Here is a 23,890-nt window from a genome sequence, read left to right on the forward strand (position 1 = left end):
AGGCTCCAGGCTCTGAGCCATCAGCCCAGAGCCCGAGGCGGGGCTCGAACCCACGGACCGTGAGATCGTGACCTGGCTGAAGCCGGACGCTTAACCGACTGTGCCACCCAGGCGTCCCTGTTCTCAGTTTTTAAGAGTCTCTCATGGTTTGGCTCCCTCCCTCTCTAACTTTTTTTTTTTCCTTCCCCTCCCCCATGGTCTTCTGTTAAGTTTCTCAGGATCCACATAAAAGTGAAAACATATGATATCTGTCTTTCTCTGTATGACTTATAATTCTGCATTACTCAGTGTTCACCGTGGTAAGTGTAGTCACCATCTGTCACCATACAATATTATTAAGATATTACTGATTATATTCTCTGTGCTGTGGTTTTCATCTTGGTGACTTATTTGTACCTCTTAATTCCCTTCACCTATTTCACCCATCTCCCCACCCACCTCCCTTCTAGCAACCATAATTTGAGTCTGTTTCTCATTTTCTGTTACTTCATTTATGTTGTTTTTGTGCATTGCACATATAAGTGAAATTATACGGTATTTGTCTTTCTCTGTCTGACTTTTTTCATTTAGCATAATGTCCTCTGGGTCAGCCTAAGTTGTCACACATAGCAAGATCTCATTCCTTTTTATAGTTGAGTAATATTCTGTTGTATAAATATGCATACCCATACACACACATATATATGTATATAAACCACATTTTCTTTATCCATTCATCTATTGATAGACACTTCAGTTGCTTCATATCTTGGTCATTGTAAAAAAATGCTGGAATAAACATAAGGATGCATATATCTTTTCAAGTTAGTGTTTTTTGTTTTGTTTTGTTTTTTATATATATTAGAGAGAGTGACAGAGTGTGAGTGGGGGAGGGGCAGGGAGACAGAATCTGAGGCAGGGTTCAGGCTCTGAGCTGTCAGTCCAGAGCCTGATGTGGGGCTCAAACTCACGAGCCATGAGATCATGGTCTGAGCTGAAGTTGGATGCTCAACCAACTGGGGCACATGGGTGGCTTTTAAACAGATTATTTATGATTTTTTTTCTTGTGTGTTGAATTTTGAAAATTCTTTACATATTTTGGCTGTTAATCCATTATCAGATATGTCTTTTTCACAAATATCTTCTCCCATTCAGTAGGTTGCCTTTTTGTTTTGTTGATGGTTTCCTTCACTGTGCATGCATGATTTTTATTTTGGTGTAGTCCCAATAGTTCATTTTTGCTTTTGTTTCCTTGCCTGAGGAGACATATCCACAATTATGTTGCTAAGGTTGACGTCAAAGAGATTACTACTTATGTTTTCTTTTGGAAGTTTTATGGTTTCTGTTCATACATTTAGGTCTTTATCCATTTTGAGTTAATTTTTGTATATGGTGTGAAATAATGGTCCAGTTTTATTATTCTACATGTATCGGTCCCCTTTTCCCAGCACCATTTATTGAATGGACTGTCTTCCCCAAAATATATTCGTGCCTCCTTTGTTATAGATTAATTGACCACATAAGCATGGGTTTATTTCTGGGCTCTCTATTCTGTTTCCTTGGTCTACATGTCTGTTTTTGTGTTAGTACTGTATTGTTTTGATTGCTACAGCTTTGTAGTACGCATTGAAATCTGGGATTGTGATACTTTTAAGTTTGTTCTTTCTCAAGATTGTTTGGCTATTCTGGGTGTTTTGTGGTTCCATACAGATTTTAGGATTCTTCTAATTTTGTGAAAAATACTATTGGTATTTGGATAGGGATTGCATTAAATCTGTAGGTTGCCTTAAGTAGTATGAACATTGTAACTATATTAATTCTACTCCGTGAGCATCATATATCTTTCCATTTTATCTGTGTCATCTTCAGTATTTTTCATCAGTCTCTTACAATTTTCAGACTATAGGTCTTTTACCTTGATTAAATTCATTTTTTTTGGTACAGTTGTAAATGGGATTGTTTTCTTAATTTCTGTTTCTGTTATTTAGTTATTAGTGTCTAGAAATGCAACAGATTTCTGTGTATTAATTTTGTGTCCTGCAGCTTTATTGCCTTCATTTATTAGGTCTAACAGTTTTTTTGGTGAGGTCTTTAGGGTTTTCTATGAAAGTGTCATGTCATCTGCAAATAATGACAGTTTTGCTTCTTCCTTACTAAATTGAGTACCTTTTATTTCTTTTTCTCTTTGATTGCTGTGGGTAGGACTTCCAGTACTATGTTGAATAAAAATGATGAGTGTAGACATCTTTGTCTTGTTCCAAATCTTAGAGAATGTGAAAAGTTTTCATCATTGAGTATAATGTTAGTTGTGAGTTTTTCATATATGACCTTTATTATGTTGAGGTATGTTCCCTCTAAACCCACTTTTTTGAGTTTTCATCCTGATTGGTTATTGTATTTTGTCAAATGCTTTTTCTGAATTGATTGAAATGACATGATTTTTATCCTGATTCTTATTAATGTGGTATGCCACATTGATTGATCTGTGAATATTAAACTATCCTTGCATCCCTAGGATAAATTCCACTTGATCATGGTGAATGATTTTTTACTGTATTGTTCAGAATTCATGCTGCTAATTTTTTTTGTTGAGGATTATTGCATCTATGTTCATCAGGGATATTAGCCTACAGTTTTCTTTTTTTTGTAGTGTCTTTGGCTGGTTTTTGTATCATGGTAATTATGGCTTCATGAAATGAATTTGGAAGTTTTTCTTCATTTTCTATTTTTCAGAATAGTCTGAAAAGAATAGCTATTAACTCTTATTTCAATGTTGATGGAGTTCACCTGGGAAATTTGGTGTGTTGGTTTTCTGATTATCAATTCAACATTGTACTGGTAATCAGTCTCCTCAAATTTTCATTTTCTTTCTAATTTATTTTTGGAAGTTTGTGTATTTCTGGGAATTTATTTATTTGTTCCCAGCTCTTAAATTCTTAACATATAATTTTTAAGGGTATTCTGTTATATCTTTTGTATTTGTGTGGTATTGATTGTTATTTCTCCTCTTTCATTTCTCATTTTATTTTTTTTTTAAAACATTTTTTTTTCAACGTTTATTTATTTTTGGGACAGAGAGAGACAGAGCATGAACGGGGGAGGGGCAGAGAGAGAGGGAGACACAGAATCGGAAACAGGCTCCAGGCTCTGAGCCATCAGCCCAGAGCCCAACGCGGGGCTTGAACTCACGGACCGCGAGATCGTGACCTGGCTGAAGTCGGACGCTTAACCGACTGAGCCACCCAGGCGCCCCATTTCTCATTTTATTTATTCGAGTCCTATCTCTTTTTTTCTTCATAAGTCTGGCATAATTTTGTTGATCTTTTCAAAGAGCCAGCTCTCTGGTTTCATTGATCTTTTTTATTGTTTTTTTAAGTCCCTATTTAATTTATTTCTTCTCTAATCTTGTTTATTTTCTTCAACTAAATTTGAGCTTTTCTTGTAATATTTCTAGGTCCTGTAGGTATAAAGTTAGATTGTTTACTTGAGATTTTTCTCATTTCTTGATGTAGATCTACATCACTGTAAACCTCCCACTTAGAATTGCTTTTTCTGTGTCCCAAAGATTTTGGACGGTTTTGTTTCCGTTTTTCTTTGTCTCTCTTTTTTTTTTTAATTTTTTTTTCAACGTTTTTTATTTATTTTTGGGACAGAGAGAGACAGAGCATGAACAGGCAAGGGGCAGAGAGAGAGGGAGACACAGAATCGGAAACAGGCTCCAGGCTCCGAGCCATCAGCCCAGAGCCTGACGCAGGGCTCGAACTCACGGACCGCGAGATCATGACCTGGCTGAAGTCGGACGCTCAACCGACTGCGCCACCCAGGCGCCCCTGCCTCTCTTTTTTTAATTTCCTTTTTGATTTATTTGTTGACACATTGGTTGCTTAGTAGTGTAATGTTTAGCCTCCATGTGTTTGTATTTTTTCCAGTGTTTTTTCTTGTAATTGATTTCTAATTTCTTACTGTTGTGGTGGGAAAAGATACTTGATATAATTTCAGCCTTCTAAAATTTGTTGCATCTTGTTTGGTGGCCTAATATGTGATCTTTCCTTGAGAATCTTCCAGGTGCATTTGTAAAGAATGTGTATTCTGCTGTTTTGGGGTGAAATGTTCTGTGTATATCTGTTATGTTTATTTGGTCTCATGTGTCATTCACAGCCAGTTTCCTTGTTGATTTTCTGTTTGGATCATCTCTGCATGGATGTAAGTGGGTATTAAAGTCCCCTACTATTATTGTATTGCTGTCAATTTCTCCCCTTATGTATGTTAATGTTTGCTTTATGTATTTAGGTGCTAGATATTTACGATTGTTATATCCTTTTGTTAGATTGATCATTATATAATTTCCTTCTTTGTCTCTTGCTACAGTCTTTGTTTTAGTGTCTATTTTATCTGATATAAGTATTGTTACTCTGGCTTTTTTTTTCTCATTTGCATAGAATATCTTTTTCATCTCTTCACTTTCATTCTCTATGTGTGTTTAGGTCTGAGGTGAGTCTCTTGTAGGCAGCATATAGATAAGTCTTGTTTTATTTTTTTATCCGTTCAGTCACCCTGTATCTTTTGATTGCACAATACAGTCCATTTAAAATTGTTTTCTGATTGTTTTATAGTTCTTCTCTGTTCCTTTTTTGTTCCCTTACTCTCTTCCCTTGTGGTTTGATGGCATCATTTAATGTTATGTTTGGATCCGTTTCTCTTCATTTTTTGTGTATCTGTTATAGGTTTTCTATTTGTCATTACCATGGGGTTTATATATAACATCCCATGTGTATAGCAGTCTATATTAAGTTAATGATTGCTTAGGTTTTTACACATTCTAAAAGCACTAAGTTTTTTACCCCTCCCTCCACATTTTATGTATGTGATGTATATGATGCTTATGTATATGATGTTTTATGTATATAAATTTACATGTGTATGATTTTACACCTTTTTATTGAGTGTATGCCTTGAGTAGTGTCTGTAGATATCATTGATTTTACTACTTTTGTGTTTTAATCTGCATACTGACTATAAGTGATTAATCTCCTTACTACCTTTACTATATTTATATTTACCCAAATTTTTTTCTTTTCATAATTTTCTTATTTCTAGTTATGGCCTTTTCTTTCCACTTAAAGAATTTCTTTTAACATTTCTTGAAGCAAAGCTGGTTTAGTGGTGATGAAGTCCTTTAATTTTTGTTTGGGAAACTCTTTATCTTCTTCAATTTTGGTTGATACTTTTGTTGATAGAATATTCTTTACTGTAGATGTTTTTTCTTGCAGCACTTTGAATATATTATGCCACTGCTTTCTGAGCTGCAGTTTCTACTGAAAAGTCAGCTGGTTGCTTTTAGCAGTGTCCCTTGTATGTAACTGTTTCTTTTTCTCTTGCTGCTTTTGAGATTCTCTCTTTATTGTTAATTTATGCTATCTTAATTATGGTGTCTTGGTGTAGACCTCTTTGGGTTCATCTTGTTTGGGGCTCTCTGTGATTCATGTACCTGAATGTCTCTTTCCTTTCTAAGGAAGTTTTCAGCTATTATTTCTTCAAATAAGTTTTCTGTCCCCTTCTCTCTCTTCTCCTTCTGGGATCCCTGTAATGTGAGTGTTATTATGTTTGATGATGTCATGGAGGTCCCCTAAGCTGCTCTCATTTTTCATTATTGCTTTCCTTTTTTGCTATTCATCTTAGTTGCTTTCCATGACCCTGTCTTCCAGATCACTGGTGTTCTTCTCTCTCCTCTGATCTGCAATTGATTTCCTCTAGTGTGGTTTTCATTTTACTTATTGTATTCTTCAGTGCTGACAGGTTCTTTTTGTCTTTTTTCTTCTTGGTGAAGTTTTCACTGACTTCACTTCTTTCTCAAGTTCAGTAAGCATCTTCATGATCATTACTTTGAACGCTTTATTTGGTGGATTCCTTTCTTCCATTTTGTTTAGTTATTTCTCTGATGTTCTGTCTCATTCTTTAGTTAAGAATATATTCATATTCCTTTGTCTCCTCATTTTGTGTAAATCTCTGTGTCTGTTTCTATGTATTAGGTAGGTCAGCTATGTCTCCGGGTCTTGAGAGTAGTGGCCTTCTGTCAGAGGTCCTGTGTTGCCCACTAGCACAATCCTCTTGGTCACCAGAATCAGGTGCTTTAGGAGTATCCACTATGTGGGCTGCATGTGCCCTACTGTTGTAGCTGCAATTACTGAGGGCACATTGGTGGCTGGGGTTGGCCTTCAGCCCAGCTGGCTGCAGTGACCTGCTTTGCCTACTGCTGGTACACTAGGTGGTTTTCTCTCTTCACTGTTGACAGTCCAGGCTGCAGCCATTATGGGTTGACTGGTGGGTAGGGCCAGCACTCCGTGTAACTGTCTGCATTTAGCCTCTGCAGCAGTTACCGGCATGCTGAAAGGCAGCTCTTGCCCCTTGCACAGCCAGCTAAAAGGCCAAGCTGCAGGAACTGTGGTTGTGCTGGTGTGTGGGGTTGTCTCCCTTATTTCCCAGGGCAAGAGTCACTTTGGAGGGGCACCATCACTAACCAGGGCTGCCTGCCGGGTATAGTGGGGCAGGAGCCACTTTAGCAGAGTGCTTGCAGAGGCAGGCAGTTTGGGTGGGGCAGGCATGCAGGGAAAAGCCAGGTGGGGAATTTGGTGCTGACATGGTAGATGGAGAGTGTGAGATCTGCCTCCTGCACACGTTTAGCTATCTAGACTGAGGGAGAAAAATGGCACCTGCTAGCACTTTTTTTCTTTGAAAAATCTCCTGCAGATACCTGCCCCTCCAGCGCAAGTCCTAAAATTAGTTAATAAACCTTTCATGTATACTTTAGGTGCTTGTCAAACTGCTGCTTCTGTGTTGGCTTTTAAGGGCATGGAGACTTGGTTTCCTGTTACCCTTCACCTGTCCTGGAATTAAGCCCTGTTGATTTTTAATACTCCCTGAGTTAAGCCTCACTTGTTTTCAAAGCCAGATATTATGGGAACTCGTCTTCCCAGTCCAGGTCCCTAGGGCTGGGGGTGCCCAGTGTGGGGTCTTGATCACCTTGCTGTTTGTACCTGGCATGTCTCTCTTGTTTGTGGTTAATTGCACTGGGGGTTTAGTTCCCCGGTGCATGTCCACCCCTCCTACTCTGTCAAAATGATTTTCTCTCTACAACTAGCTGTGGAATATCTGCTCTGCCAGTTTTCAGTTCATTTTCAGAGTCATTTGCAACAAATGTGGTTGTTGCCTCAGTGTATCTGTAGGATGAGGTGAGCTCAGGGTCTTTCTTCTCTGCCATTTTCCCAAACTGGTAGAATTTTAAAATATTTGAGTAGAATTTCTATAAAAAAATTTTTAAAATTTTTGAATGTCTTAATATGTTTAAGTAATTTTAAATGTTTTTAAAATAATTAAACTGAAGAATAGATTAGTGTGCTTGAAGAGCATACTGAGGAAATTGAAGAAATTTACAGAATGAAACTATATATATAGTTTCATATATATATGAACTACATATATAGTTTTCATTTCTTTATCTCATATTTATGTATATATGTATATATATATATGATTAAGATAACTGGATGATCATATCTCTTGAAGATTCAGAATTCATTTATGAATTACAAATGGAAAGGTCAGAAAGAATGCAGGAGAGGTAAAATTGAAATGACAATTTATGAGACATTTCTAGACTTGATGGAGAATATAATCCTCAATTTTCAAGACAATAATGAATTTCCAGCAAGATAAATATATGCTTAATGTATACTTAGTGTATTAGTTATCTTTTGCTGTGTGATTGGCTATTTCAGTTGATCTCAAAACTTAGTGGGGTGAGATAACATTTATTTTCACAGTTTATGTGTGGGTCTAGGACTATTGGGCTGGTTTTGGCTTAAGGTCTTTCAGAAGGTTGCAGCCAGAATGTCAGTCAAAGCCACAGACATCTGAAGGCTTATGTGGGGCTGGATCCAGTTCCAAGATGGCTTATTCACATGGCTGTCTAGTTCTGCTCCACAAGACCTCTCCCAAGAATACCTGTGAATTCTCATGACATGAAGAGTGACTTATCCCAGGACACATCATCCAATAGAAAGAAGAGAGCTGGGAGCTATATACTTTTATCATCTAACCTCAGAAGTCACATAGTGTCAGTTCTACCACATTATTATTTTTGGTGTTAATAAAATAGTCCAAGCAGATAATATACACACTGCAAGTCATGTAGAACATAAAAGGAGTAATATATTTAATATTTGCAAGAGAGGGCAGCATAAAAAATGTTTATGTAGATACTATAAATAGAAAACAAAGATGGAAGAAACAAATATTCATATCTAATTATCACAACCAATAAAAAGTTGCAGATTACAAAAGGTCATTAATGCATAATCTTTATATATAACTGTCACAGCTAAAATCAAGGAACAGAAAGGTAAGATATAAAATGATTATAAAGATAGACTGTACATTAAACTGTAGAACCTGGATAATTGATAGTCATATCAGGAAGAAATCAGCTTTAATACAAAATTATTTTTTTGCCAAACGATGATTTCTATGTTATGATGAAAAGTTCAATCCATCAGGCAGATATGAAATCCTAAACTTATATTACCTATTTAAGTAATATCAAATAAAAAGGCAAGACAGTTCTCAAAATTAACTAGAACATAGATAGTGGGAGATTTTATCACCTTCTAGTAATCAGTAAAAAAAAAGAAAGAAAACAAATCAGTAAAGTTAGAGAATATTTGAATAAGAAAATGAAGCTCAACCTTAAACATATGTAGACTTCATTATCAAACAATTACTATATATATATATATATATATATATACACACACACACACACACACACATATATATATATTTAATTTTTTTAATGTTTATTTTTGAGAGACAGAGAGAGACAGACAGACTGGGAGTGGGGGAGGGGCAGAGAGCGAGGGAGACACAGAATCTGAAGCAGGCTCCAGGCTCTGAGCCGTCAGCACAGAGCCCAATGCGGGGCTTGAACTCATGAACCTGAGATCGTGACCTGAGTTGAAGTCAGATGACTGAGCCATCCAGGCATGCCACAAGATATATATTTTGATGAGCTACCTTTTGGAAAGTGCAAAAATTGCCCAAGTACCATTTCATATAGGAATTCCCAACAAATACCAACAAAGTGGTAAGTATTTATTCTCTGCACCTAATTCAGCTCCATATGAAATTAGTAATAAAGTTAATGGAAAATTAACAAAGAAAAACCTACATATATGGATATTTAAAGATCATTCTACCTTGAAGATATTAAGATATATTTTAAAGTTCTGTCATTTCATGCATTCCTGTTTTGGAGTAAAGAACAAATGAAACACAACAGAAAGCCCAGAAATAGACCGTACATATATGAAAACTTGAAATATGACAAATAGGACATTTTATTTTATTTTATTTATTTATTTTTTTAATATTTTTTCAATGTTTATTTATTTTTGGGACAGAGAGAGACAGAGCATGAACGGGGGAGGGGCAGAGAGAGAGAGGGAGACACAGAATCGGAAACAGGCTCCAGGCTCTGAGCCATCAGCCCAGAGCCCGATGCGGGGCTCGAACTCACGGACCGCGAGATCGTAACCTGGCTGAAGTCGACGCTTAACCGACTGCACCACCCAGGCGCCCCAAATAGGACATTTTAAATCACTAAGGAAAGAAAAGCGTTTTGAACATGGTGTTGAGCCAGCTGTTTATCTAGATGACAAATAAACAAAGAAACAGCCAGAAAAGATTCTTGCATTATCATAAACAAAAATCATTTCCAAATGAATTAAAGGCATAAATCTGAAAGAAAAGGTTATACTTTTAGTGAAAAACAAGAAATTATCTTCATGGCCATATGGTAGATAGGGAATTCTTACACAAGAAGAACAAAGAAAAAAATTAATGCAAGTTATTAAATATTACTGTATTAGCATTTAAAATATCAGTATAAAAAATGTTACCATGAACAAAGGAAAGAAAGATCTTGAGTGAGAAAAGAAATTGTCAACTTCTGTAAACAAAAATGCATTATTTTTACAATGACAAATTAATGACTCCTGCAAATCACAAAGAAAAGACAACTACAAAAATACAGAATAACAAAACAGATATTATGTATGAAAGGAAATTCAAATGAAAACAAACACACATAGACACATTTCAGTATCATAATACTCAGAACAATGCAAATTAAATAGCAAAGTAATACCCTTTTTGCTCCATAAGACTCAGAAGTTCCACACATATACATCAGGAAACATGTATAAGAATGTTCTTTTCAATACTGTGGATGATAATAAAACATTGACAGAAATCAGTGGACAAAGAAACTGTTTTTTATGAATGATGATTGACTTAGAAGACTGGATCAATCAGTTTGGAACAGTAGTGCATAAAATATACATATCTAAAGTTCCAAAAGTCGCTAGACAGTAAAATTTGTTATGTTGTGAGATGTACATATGAGTAGCTCTATGTTTATAGACTGTTAATATTTATATAAGTTTATTTGACAAATCTATATTTATATTTTGATACATTCATTATTTATGTAGGCTGCTTAAATTGCAAGATTGCAACTTGATATCCTCCCCGAAGTCTTTTTGCTCTTTATTAAAATTGCACCGTTTTAAATTATTTTATTTTAGTTTTTATTTTTTTAGAATTGTACCATTTTTAACATTTTTGTGAAATTTATCATTTTGTATGTTGAATTATAGTTTTCATATGCCTTATATTTCTAACAGTTGTGTTCTATAGATGAATTAAAAGGTTTGCCATCAGATTTTCCTTTATTGTCCAGAGCACCCTAGACAAAGTAGGTACTTAAAAAAAAAATGTTTGTTGAATACAGTACTTACTATGTCCTTGGAGTATTTGCAAGTGAAAGCCTTTTTTTTAGTGATATAATGAATGCTATTTTCTATTGAAGATGATTAAGAAAACATAATCAAATGTCCCACCAATAATTCAAGTACCATGAAGATAGTAAGAATGATAGAGGCTCAATTTCCAATGGAAGCAGAGCCATAAAAGGCTTTCTTGCCTTTTTCCTAATCATTTTACTTACCAGATAGGATTTCTATAGGACTTGGAACACTTCTCTGCATTTTCTGTCATTAAAAACATTTCATAGGATTTTCTCTGAAATTTAGCCTTCAAGAGTTATCACTAGGGAGATTGTGATAATCATCTTTGCCTTGCTAATATGCCCTAATCTTTTTCTCAACCAACTGCACATTTTATTTATGGTTCATAAAATTTCCATTTGAGAATTTTTTAATGATTTAAAATAGCTTTATGTAACAGAGTTCTGAGGGAATGGTATAATATTAAAGTATTCTGGAGATTCTAAAGTGGTAAAAAGTTCGTAAATCTATTATTCAGCTCTCTTTATTCTCCTTCCGATAGCACTAAGAAAAGTGGATTATTTTTATAAATTTGGTCTTAAGTTGGTTTCATAAACCAATTATAAAATTATTGTACTTACTAGAATGCAGTTAGAAGACTTCAGAAAAAAAAATTCTGGAAAATACCAGAAGATAAAATAATGCTGTTTTTATTTTAAGTGTATAAACTTGGTAACATGGAGTAGAGATATTTTGGGCTGTGTTCACAACTTAGATATCCCACTTTTTTTGGAACTCATCCTGCCTTGATTCCCTTCTGAGAACCAAAGAGATGGACCGATGGCAACTGTGTTTTCTCTTTGTGACACTGACCCATGCATGCCTTGTTGGCCTGAGGTATGAACAGCTGACTCAGGCAGGGTCAGTCATATCTATTCTCTGGGAATTTGGAACTAGGTCGAAGAGATACTGTCAGGTTCTCCATGTGGTTACAGACTAGAAATTAGAGAATAGATGTATGATAGCTTTGTTGCTTAATGGATTCTTCCAGTGGCTCTCAGAATCCTAATCTCAGAAAATAAGAATAAAGATTTAAAGGAAAGTAAAATTGAAATGTGAGGTGAGTGTACAGTAAATTCATTAATCTCTACATTTGTTTAGTGTGACTTTCTACAAATGTTATATTTAACAATAAAAATTTATAAGGTAGTAGATAAAAGCATATTTTGTCAGTTAAAAAATTTAGAGGAAATAAACATACTCTTAGCAAAACACAACTAATCTGTAGTAAAATAAAAATAAATATAATTTCTGGATATATCTAGTAAAAATATTATGTCAGAGATAAAATCATTTCCACAGGTAAAGCCTCAGTTCAGTAATTCAATTAGTCATTGAAGGAAGAGATAAACTCTTTTTCAAAATTTTCCAGAGAGAATACTGTCTAGCATTATTTGTTGGATGAGCACTGGGTGTCATATGTAAGTGATGAACCACTGGGTTCTACTCCTGAAACCAATACTACCCTGTATGTTAACTAACTTAAATTTAAACAAATTAATTAACAAAAAATAATAAAATGTAGCAACAACAACAAAAAAGAATATTGTCCAGCATTTTATATGGTCTGCCTGACCTTGATAGAAACATATAACCTGCCAAGACAGAATCATGATGAAATAGAAAATCTAAACAGGACAGTTGCCACTAAGGAGACTGTATCAGCAGTTTAAAATCTCCCAACAAACAGAAGTCTAGGACCAGATGGCTTCACTGATGAATTCTGCCATTCAAAGAAGAATCAATCAAACTCTTCCAGAAAACAGAACAGGTTGGGACGCTTCCAAACTCATTTTATGAGCATTACCGTGATACCAAAACCAGACAAGGATGCCACAAACAGAGGAAAATTCCAGGCCAATACATTGGATGAACATATATGTAAAAATTCTCAGTGAAATGTTAGCAAACTCTGAATTCAACAATACACACACAAAAGGATCATGCGCTGTGATCAAGTGGGATTTATTTGAGGGATGGGAAGCTGGTTCAGCATTTGCAAATCAGTCAGGTTGTACACCACATTAACAAAATGAAGCATAAAAATCATGTCATCTTAATGGATGCAAAAAATCATTTGACAAAATTCAACATCCATTTATGATAAAAACTTTGAATGAAGTGGGTATAACGTATCTCAACATAATGAAGGGCATATATGACAAACCTACAATGAACAACATTCAAAAGGATGAAAAGCTGATATCTTTTCCTCAAAGATCAGAAACAAGACAAGGATACCCATTCTCACTACTTTAATTCAACATAGTATTGGGAGTCCTAGTCAAAGTAATCAGGCAAGAAAAAGAAAGAAAGTGATATAAATAAGAAAGGAAGAAGTAAAACTGTCACTATTTGCCCATGACATATTTTATAAAGAAAACGTAAAGACTCAGTCAAGAAACTGTTAGAACTAATAGACAAATTCGGTAAAGTTGTAGGATACAAAATGAACATGCAAAAATCTGTTGCATTTCTATACACTAATAATGAGTTATCATTATTCTATACACTAATAATGAGTTATCAGAGAAATTAAGAAAATAATTGCATCAAACACAGTGGAATACATCGGAATAAATTTAACCCAGAAGGGGAAAGGACACTGTATAGAAAACTATAAAACATCAGTGAAAGAAATTGAAGAAGACACAAACAAATGGAAAGCTATCCCATGCTTAATTTATGGATTGGAAGAATTGATATTATTAAAATGTCCATACTACCCAAAGCGATATACAAATTCAGTGTAATCCCTATTAAAATTCCAATGGCATTTTTCACAGAAATAGAAGAAAAAATCCTAAAATTTGTTTGGAACCATAAAAGACCCTGAATAGCCAAAGTAATCTTGAGAAAGAACAGAGCTAGAGACATCACACTCATTGATTTCAAACTATATTTGAATCCTATATTACAATACAATACAATCCTATATTACAAAGCTATAGGAATTAAAACACTATGGTATTGGCATAAAAATGGACACAGAGATCAATTGAAGAGAATAGAGAGCCCATAAATAAACCCACACATACCTAATCAATCAGTTTACAGCAACAGAGCCAAGGATTTATAACAATAGAGCCAACAAAGGGAAAGCACAGTCTCCTCAATAAAAAGTGTTTGGAAAATTGAACAGCCACATGCAAAAGAATGAAACTGGACCACTGTCTTACACATGCACAAAAATTAACTCAGAGTGAATTAAAGATTTGAATAGAAGACCTGAAACTACAAAAATCCTAGAAGAAAACATAGGTGGCAAGCTCCTTGTCATGGGTCTTGGCAATGATTTTTTGAATCTGGTATCAAAAGCAAAGACACCAAAAGCAAAAGTAAACCTGTGGGACTACATCAAAACAAAAAGGCTTTTGTGCAGTAAAAGAAACCATCAACAAATGAAAAGGAATCTTCAGAATGGGAGAAAATATTTGCAAGTCATGTGTCTGATAAGGTGCTAATATTTAAAACATAAAGAACTCACAGTTCAATAGTAAAATAACAATCTGATTAAAAAATGGGCAAAAGATTTGAATAGACATTTTTCCAAAGAAAACATAAAGATAGCAAACAAGTACTTGAAAATATGCTCTATATCACTAATTGGAAATGCAAATCAAAACCAAAATGATATCACCTCACACCTGTTAGAATGGCTACTTCCAAAAAAACTGACAATAATAAGTGTTGGTGATGATGTGGAGAAAATGGAAGCCTGGTGTGCTTTTGGTAGGAATGTAAATTAGTGCAGCCATTATGGGAAACAGTATGGAAGTTTCTCAAAAATTAAAAATAGAACTGCCGTATGACTCAGCAACTCCACTTCTAGGTATTTATCTAAAGAAAATGAAAATTTTTGTATTTGGTAAGATATACACAACTCTTTGTTCATTGTAGCATTATTTACAATAGTCACAGGTCCCCTCCTCTTACAGCATGGCAGATTACTCATTTAAGATTATCAGGAAAGTGCTCCTTGCTATATTTTGTCTCCTTTAACTAATGAGTTCAAGCCAAGCCCACATTATCTGTGTTTGTATTAATTTAAAACCAACTGATTAAGGGCCTTAATTACATCTGCAGATATCACATCTGTAAATATTTTGCTAAATAACAGTAATGGGAATGATATACCCTTATGTTCATAGTCCGGTCTGTATTCAAAGGGACAGGATTATGCAGTATGTATATAATCTTGGAGATCTTAAAATTCCATTTACCGTAGTCATTACTGTGTGAACTCATGAAATGGAGGAGTCACATACCGTATCTCCTGTATTCCCATCATGCAGTCCAGTGTTCGGTGAGTATTTGTTGAACAAAGGAAAAAAAAATGATTGAATGAGTTAATATTATTATTATGTAACTTGGCAATGCTGAATATACAAGGAGCAAGGACCTAAGTTATGTGCTGCCAACATACATTGACACGACTAATTTTTCAGAGATTTTGGACTTAGAAGTACTGGTAAAAGCAATCATTTTGAGTTCTTTCTTGCCTTCTTGTTGATTTTGAGCAGCTTTTTAGGGTCCTGTTTTTCTCCATAAATCAAAACTAGTCAGAATTTTATGGCTTCTCTAAATAAAGATGTACTAAAATTAGGGTAATCTTTCAAGCCCATCCTGAAACTGTTATTGCTATCAGAAAACCCATATCAATCTGGATTAAAACCCTTGTGACTGGGTAGGGTTCCAGGATGCTCTAACATGTTGGCTGGTGTCTAATTGTTTTCCCATCAGAGTATGAGGATTAATACATCATTGGATTTTGATAGGTTGGCCTGCAGAAATGAATATTTATTTATCTGACCTATTTCCTAAGAAATGTCCAAATGGAGCACTACTGAATGCAACTTGTTTGGTAATTCAATATAGGGAAGGACCAGCTGGACCATAAGTATGATTTTGAACTTCCAGTACATCCTGTATCAGGTATACAGGGCAGTGACTGGAATCAAACTTGTCTGTTTTAATTGTTTCTTAAATTCAAAAGAGCTGTTTAAAGATTTTCATTTCAAAACAGCATAGCATTTACACATAAGGAGAACAGAATATTTTAACTTCCCAGTTGTTAGCAGCTTCAGGAGAGGTCAGGAAAATGCTAACTCCCCTTTCAGTTTGCCCCCATTCTCCCTAAGATACTTCTTTTGATCTGATTCAAAGTTCAGGGTCACTATTATTATTTTATATTTTGAGGAACATTCTAAATCTTAATACTAGTGACATAAACCAAACTAATTTGGAACAATGTTAAAATAACAATAGCCCTGTAACACAAATAAAAGAAAGGGCAATAGTGCAGGAAAGTGTTTTTATTCATGCTTTTGCATAATTTTTCTGCATAATTGGCAATTAACCTTCCTTATCCTTCAGAGCTTTACCTTCAAACTGATTTCCTTTCCGAAGGGGGGTTACTTATTTTTTTTGTAGCATCTCCATTTTGGCCTTCTTAAACTTTGCCTACTGAGAATAATTAGCATTTCCACTGAAGAATATGCATTAGGAGTTCATTCGTACTAATTTGCATCTAGAAGAAACCACTTGAGTAAAAATTAATTTACTAGAAGGATATAGGTTGTACCATGAGTTTTGCTTTAGACTCTTTACCAGAAAGATTTTAAAGAGGGACATCTATAAGGCTGCCTACAGTACATTTTAAAATTGTGGATATTTAGAGATCTAGGCTCCTCATCTTCTTATCTACCTTTACTTATTTGAAAATTTTGCTTCCACTAAACTCAACACTACATGACAAATGAGTACATCAAAGTTTCTTAAAAATCTTGTAAAATTACTTTATTTCTTAGGTCTTTCCTTGGAACTTTAATAAATCTGGTTTAGAATGGATTTTTAAATAAGCTTGGAAGCTTGAAGGAGTAATCTCCAGTTATCTCAAAATGCATATATGGGGTTAATCCCATTTCCAAGTGATTCTCAAAATGATTACTTAATCTGTATTTTCAAACTGCTTTGGCAAACTGAGAAATAGAAGTTTGAGGCATATTGGTAACTCAGAGACCTCTTATGAGTAATATAGCTTGTTGTGCTAGGTCTTTTTCTTTTTCTTTTTTTTTTTCTTTTCTTGAATTTCTCATAACTAAAGCAATACTAACTGCGCATTGAATTGCTTTATTATTATTTTTTATACAATGATGATGCATAGTCTTCACATCATACCAGTGAAATAAATTCTCGAGACGGGGCCAGCTATTAGTATTTTTTTTAGTTTTCCAGAGGCTTCTAATGCGAAGACAGGGTTGGTAATCATTGGGGGTTGGGGGGAAGCATGATTATAAGATATCTGTAACATTTCATAAATATATCAACTCAGTGAATCCAGGAAGATACTAGGAGAAAAAGACAAGGGATCTTTTTGCAGCCATAATCATGAGGCAAGTCAAGAACAGAGTTGGGGCTCAGATGCCTGAGTTGGGAGAACCCTTTCTGTCTTATCCAAATACGACTCATAAATAAACCTCAATATAAAACTACAACAATCCATAAAAACTACATGAAGATCAATATATCCAGCTCTGTGGTCTTCAAACTGGAACACACATACGTCTGAGAGTACATGGAGACTTTCTAAGCAGACAGTCTTTAGAAAGTAATTTCCCAAATCCTCAGCTTCCACGTGCACTCTTCCTTAAAATGTGTCTTCTGGAGAATGGCATTGGCATTCTGCTGCTTCTCCTTTCTCACCTCTTCTCTCCTTTTTCAAAAGACAGTCAGCCTCTCACACATACAGAATCTTGCTTTCATAGTGCATTGGCCTGGTGTGTAAAATCCTGAGTGTCAAAAAAAAAAAAAAGTGCTGTGCAATGATCATGAGTGAGTCTCTCTGTAAAGAAGGCTAAGAGAAATTTTTTTAAGAAATAGTGAATGGTTTTATACAAGAAACACACTCATGGAAAGATCATGTCCAATTCTTTCCTGTCTGTCTGTCTATCTATCTATCTATCTATCTATCTATCTATCTATCTAGTGTGTCTATCCCATAGATTTATATCTTAGAAGTGAGGATAATTGTCATATATAATTGTCATATATATTTGGCCCCATTCTGAACTCAGGTTTGGCTGCTTGCCGCTCGAAATTAGATAACTGGAGAGACAAGTGATGGTGGGAAAGAAAAGATTGCTTTCTTCAGAAAGCTGGCAACCTTGGAAGATGATGGACTAATGCCTCAGAGACCATATTCTCTTCTGCCTGGGTGAAGCTGGAGGGCTTGAAAGGGGAAAGCATGGGAAAAGGGAGGGGGGTATGTGCAGGAGAAGCAGGTGCCCAAGCAGTTAATTGGAAGTCATCATGAGCCTGAACAGACTTGCTGGCATCATCAGCAACTGTTTTCGAATGTGGTCAGACCTTATCTTTTGGCAAAGTTTGGTCCTTCACTCCCCAAGGCCAGTGTTTTTTGCAGATCTCAAGGAAAGTAGGTTAGTTTGCTACAGACTAATGGGCTTAGTTCAGCAAGTAAGGAGTACATTAGTTGGAAGCAAGTTAACCCTTAAGACTGGTTGAGGGCTCAGGCTCTGCACTGGTGACATGGAGCCTGCTTGGGCTTCTCTCCCTCTCTTTCTCTCTATCTCCCTCTGTCCCTTTCCCACTTTCTCTCTCTCTCTCAAAAATAAATAAGTAAACATTTAAAAAGAAGGACTGATCGAGTGCTGTTACATTAATTTACTTGAATTGGGAAAAGAAACCTCATAGATTATATTTTCTACAGAAGTCTGATCTGACTGATGGCTTGACAATGAGGTCTGACTTATTGTCAGAATTATATGTGTCTTATATGTATTTTTATATGTCCTGTATGTTATATAACTATTGGCAGCAGACATTCTCCATAACTGAATTAAAGAAATCAGCTCATTCAAATGTTCAGGATATATTTAAATTATATATACATATGCAATTCATCAGAAATTGCATATTTTATTAATAATATTAATCTTATGAGAATTGTTAAAATACCAATCTAAATATGTACTAAGGAATACATAGTTTTACAAAAAATGTTTGAAGATCCCTGGTATAGCTCATGCTACCTTAGGGGACTGATTGAGATGGAATTTTGAGGTGTTAATAAAATGTACAAATAAATCTAAATGAGGTGGATTTATGTTAAAAGACCAAGAAGATTTTTTGAGCTTTGCGCTGGCTGGAGAACATCTAGGGTATTGCTGATCTACATGGACAGGGGCAGTAAAAATTAATGAAATGCTTATCAATCAACATAGTCTCTCTCTTCTAAAGTTGGTTCCATCTGCAGGAAGAAAACATCAGAATTCATTTGCCTGAATTAGGAATTCCTGAATTTAGGATTAGGCTTATGTGATATTGATTCAGGATTCCTTGGTCTTTTTCTGCCTTCATGTTTGGTAAGCCAACCCACTGGGGCTCTGGTCACTTGGAGAAGCTGTCAGAGCCCATCATTTAGGGTGAGTGACCTTCACTACCTGTGGCATCATGTCAAAAACTACAGTTTGACAGTGGATGTTTCTGTATGTCTTAGTGTGTGCCAGAGGAATCCGCCCACGTATTAAACCCATCGGCAGCTCCTCCCGTTTTCATTTCATCCATGCCATTTAATGGAACTATTCAATATAGATTTCTCAAAGTACAGCTCACTTTGCCTGTGAACTCCCACATGCGTTCGCCTTTTGTTAGCTTACATAGTTCTTTAACTTTCTTAGCTGGTGGTTGTATCCAGTAGGCTTAGATAAGTTAATACATGACCTAGGTCTGTCTTCCCCCTTCTAATGCAAAACCCCAGCCTCTTGAAAGTCCTGTCTTTCTTATCCAAGAATTTCTGTGGGTCTTCAGGTTGTCTCTCAGTTGTACTTAGAACCTCAGGCCCCTAAATTCTAAGTGTCATTTGGACTCAGGGCACTATTGCGATTTCTGCTAGATATCCACCTAGTTGCTGCACGTGGCTGCCATCTCTGCTCTGGAAATTGCAACCCAGCAAATGTTGAGCAGCAATATTGCCCTGTTCAAGCAGACAACACGTTGGCTTCCACTGGGTTCTCTGCCCTTGCTGGGATCTGCTACCTCTTACTTGACATTTTTACACTGAATCTTAAGTGCCAATGCTGAGAGTTTGCTCAGAAGCTGGCATAACTTTCTCTCTCCCCTTTATGTTAACACTATTAAAACTGTTTCCAGCTACTTGCATAATTTTAGAGTACTTTGCTTTTATTTACCCTCTTCCCCTTTCAGTTGGTTGTGGGACTGGGGTCAGATACACATTGAAGCAATAAATATTGAGTCTTATTTGGAATCATCCCTGCTTTCCAGTAGATCCTAAGAGTTATTTCTCCATTCTAACTTCCTTAGTCCTATTTGGAAATAAGCTTGGCTGCTGGAACACGGATAGGCACATACTTCTGAATCTCAGTGATGGACACAAATTGGGTGTAAATTAGAAGCTTCATGACATTCATAAAAAATCTAGAATAGTTGATGGCATATAGTACAGGCTCAAGAAAATTGGATTTCTTTCCTTCATCACTTCACTTTTCTACTACAAATTCAAAAACATTTTAGAAAAAAAACTTTCAAAATGAAGCATATATATATATATATATATATATATATATAACAGCATTATTCCTAACAGCACACATACACAAAGTAAATGTGCAACCACCACTGAATGGTTAATTTGGGCAGATATAATTTTATCCTTTCAAATGATGTCTCACTTTTTTTAATGATAGGAAAATACATAGGCTATGATTCAGAGTAATAAAGCAGGATATTGAATTATAAATGTGTTATGATGTCAAATACATGTGTGAAGAAAAACCTGGATGGAAACAAGTTTCAATTATTAACATGATTTTCACTAGGTAGTGAGATTTTGTCTGATTTCTCTTATCTTCTTTGTACTTGAAAATATTTTCCAAAAATTCCAGAAGGTCGATATATTATTATTAAATTGAAGAGTGAATAATATGATTAAAGAGACATCCTAAAAGCAGTCTATTTGCTGGTGCTCTCCAGAAGGAGGAATTTTCCTGATGATAAGTTCTTAGGAAGTCATGCACTGAAATATTCACCTTTCTGCCAGCTCCTTCCTGCTGTCTGCTCCTCAGCTATCTTTAGGACAAGCACAGAGGACTAAAAGTCCTCATTCCCTTAGTCCATGCCTAATTTGAGAGAAGAAGGAGCTTCTTTTCAGGCACCTTGAAACCATTGCTTCAGCTAATAAGCTGTTTTTCTATAGGATTTGATATCTTTTCTTTCATGATTAGAGGTTTTCTTGATTTCTACATATCTCATTATTATTTCTAAATGAATTTCCTTTACTGGGGTACACAATATTTTGCAATCAGCTTGCCTAATTTAACCTTTTCTATAATAATCCTAATACAAGGACATTCGAACTATCCATTAATTATACCCACTGTGGAGGAGGCTTCTTCTCATTTTGAAATCCAGCTCCAGAATCTAATAAATTCTGTCTCTTCCTCAATAAGTAATTGACAACTATAGTTGGGGAGTTACATGTTTCACTTATCTTGGTCAAGTAGCAAAATTAAACTTGGCTGCCAAATATGATCAATGCAAACCTGCCTGTCCAAGGTATAATCAAAGACCCATTGACAGGCTACATGGTTCTCTAAGCCCAGCCTCACTTCCCAAATGTATGTAGGCAAGTCTCTGCCTCTTTCTTATCTTTTAGCTTTCATTTTGGAAATCCACCTGTTTGTAATTTTTAAATCATAATGAATTTTGTCTCTGAAGCTTTCAGTATCTGAGACTTAGAAATGAACTAATTTCCTACTAAGAAAACCATACTGCATAATAAGGGATTTAGGTTATTGTAGCCAGTCTCCCAAAATGTTTTAACAAATTCATTAACTAAAATGACAAATGGCATGTATTTATAAACAATGTCCCATAGGCAAGAATTCTGAATTAATTATCAGAGTGGTAAAAAATGTTATCCTGTAGGCTAGCTGGGTCCAAAAACTACAATGTCTCAATCAAATGATAACATGCATTTTTGTTGCATTTTATAGATTATTAGTAGAGCAGGGAATGTAGAAAGAGCCAATGTGGGTTTCTCTGGGGTTTTGAATCTCAGTGTACTTTCCTGCATTAGAGATTTGCATGCGGTCTGTGGTGTGGAAGGTTTCCGTGGCAGCCTGGGGAGACAGCTGTGGAGACGTACAGAAGTGGAGTGCAGTATGGATGTTGTTCTCTTGCCCAACTACAAGAAATGGATCTTATTCCTTATGGAGAGAAAGAAGCTCCTGGGATAAATTTAAGGGGTCTCCATTCTCTAGAATCCACTTAAGACTGAGAGAATAAGCAATATTGCTTTGAGACAGAGGTGACTGATGCCGCACATTACTGCTGGAGAGGGTGATTCTGCTCATTTATGCATGAGATTCACCATCACAGTGAAAATGGGAAATAACCCTGTAGCACTTAGCGACTTTAGTATTGCAGCCTTGGTGGCACTGGGAATTGGCCCTCTAGACGGGAAGACGGATAGTGTTCCCATGCAGAGCAGCAGCAGCAATGTGTTGTGCCAGCAGGAGAAAGGACATGGGCCAGTGTAGTTGGCTACAGCATGTGTAAGATAAGCTGGGGCTTCTGAAAAATACCTGATGAGGCTTCAACTTTATGGATATTTGAAAGCTTGTGGTATTTGACAATAAAGACCTCATTCTTATCCACAGATTCCTGAGGATGATGGACACTAGTTTTCCACAAATAATCTGGTAAAAACCTGATTTTTTCAATCTTTGCAGTCCTATAATGAAGGCAACATCATTCATATGTCAATACAAATGGATTATATCTGAGAGATCAATAAATTGCCCATTCTCATTCAGCCAGCAGATGGTAGGGCTGGGTCTGAAATCCAGTTCTCTAATTGCAGATCCCAGATGTTTTCACTGCACATACTGGATCTTTCTCAAGAGCTTTATCTGATTGAAAGACAAGGATACTATACCTCAAATTCTAGGATTCTCTCAGTTCAGTTCTGTTCCCTTCTTATGCATAAATAAAGCCCTTAATTCTCCCTGAAACGGATAGCGATGATGATTATCATCTAGGTGAGTAAAACATTTGTAAGTTTTCAAACAATCAGTTTATATGGAGAGAGGTGAGGAATTGTGTGTGCAGTTTAGGTAAAACCTGTGACTCTGTCAGGGCGCCTGGGTGGCGCAGTCGGTTAAGTGTCCGACTTCAGCCAGGTCATGATCTCGCAGTCCGTGAGTTCGAGTCCGCATCAGGCTCTGGGCTGATGGCTCAGAGCCTGGAGCCTGTTTCCGATTCTGTGTCTCCCTCTCTCTCTGCCCCTCCCCCGTTCATGCTCTGTCTCTCTCTGTCCCAAAAATAAATAAACATTGAAAAAAAAAAAAACCTGTGACTCTGTCAATCACTCCTGTTTTCCACCATACTTCATGACCAATGTGGTGGGACTATTCTCTGGTTCAACATGGCACCTCTTATTTTCAGGACCTGGTTCACTGCTAACTCCTTTGAGATTGAATCTCTAGGGAACTGCTGAAGCCAGATCATTCACTTCCCACAAATATAGGAATTCCACATATTTAAAAAGATATAATAATTATATGATGCTGAGCCAGGGCCAGAAATACTTTTTTAAATGTTTATTTATTTATTTTTGAGAGAAAGAGGGAGAGCAAGCACACAAGCGGGAGATGGGGAGAGAGAGAGACAGAGAGGGGTGAAATCCAAAGCAGGCTCCAGGCTCCGAGGTATAAGTACAGAGCCTGACATGGGGCTTGAACTCATGAACCACGAGATCATGGTCTGAGCTGAGGTCAGATGTTTAACTGTCTGAGCCACCCAAGTGCCCCAGTTTTTTAATTAATATATAATACCAGAAGCTGAGTCTGAAATATGAAACATTTGGTGCAAGGTCACACAGCCAGCAAGAGGCAGAGTTGGCAGTATTTTCAAGGTCTCTTCATTGCCTTTTCTGTCTTCCTGTCAACCTGTCTCTTACCAGAGAAAAG

This window comes from Prionailurus bengalensis, chromosome B3, assembly GCF_016509475.1.
Source record: "Prionailurus bengalensis isolate Pbe53 chromosome B3, Fcat_Pben_1.1_paternal_pri, whole genome shotgun sequence".
NCBI classification, from domain to species: domain Eukaryota; kingdom Metazoa; phylum Chordata; class Mammalia; order Carnivora; family Felidae; genus Prionailurus; species Prionailurus bengalensis.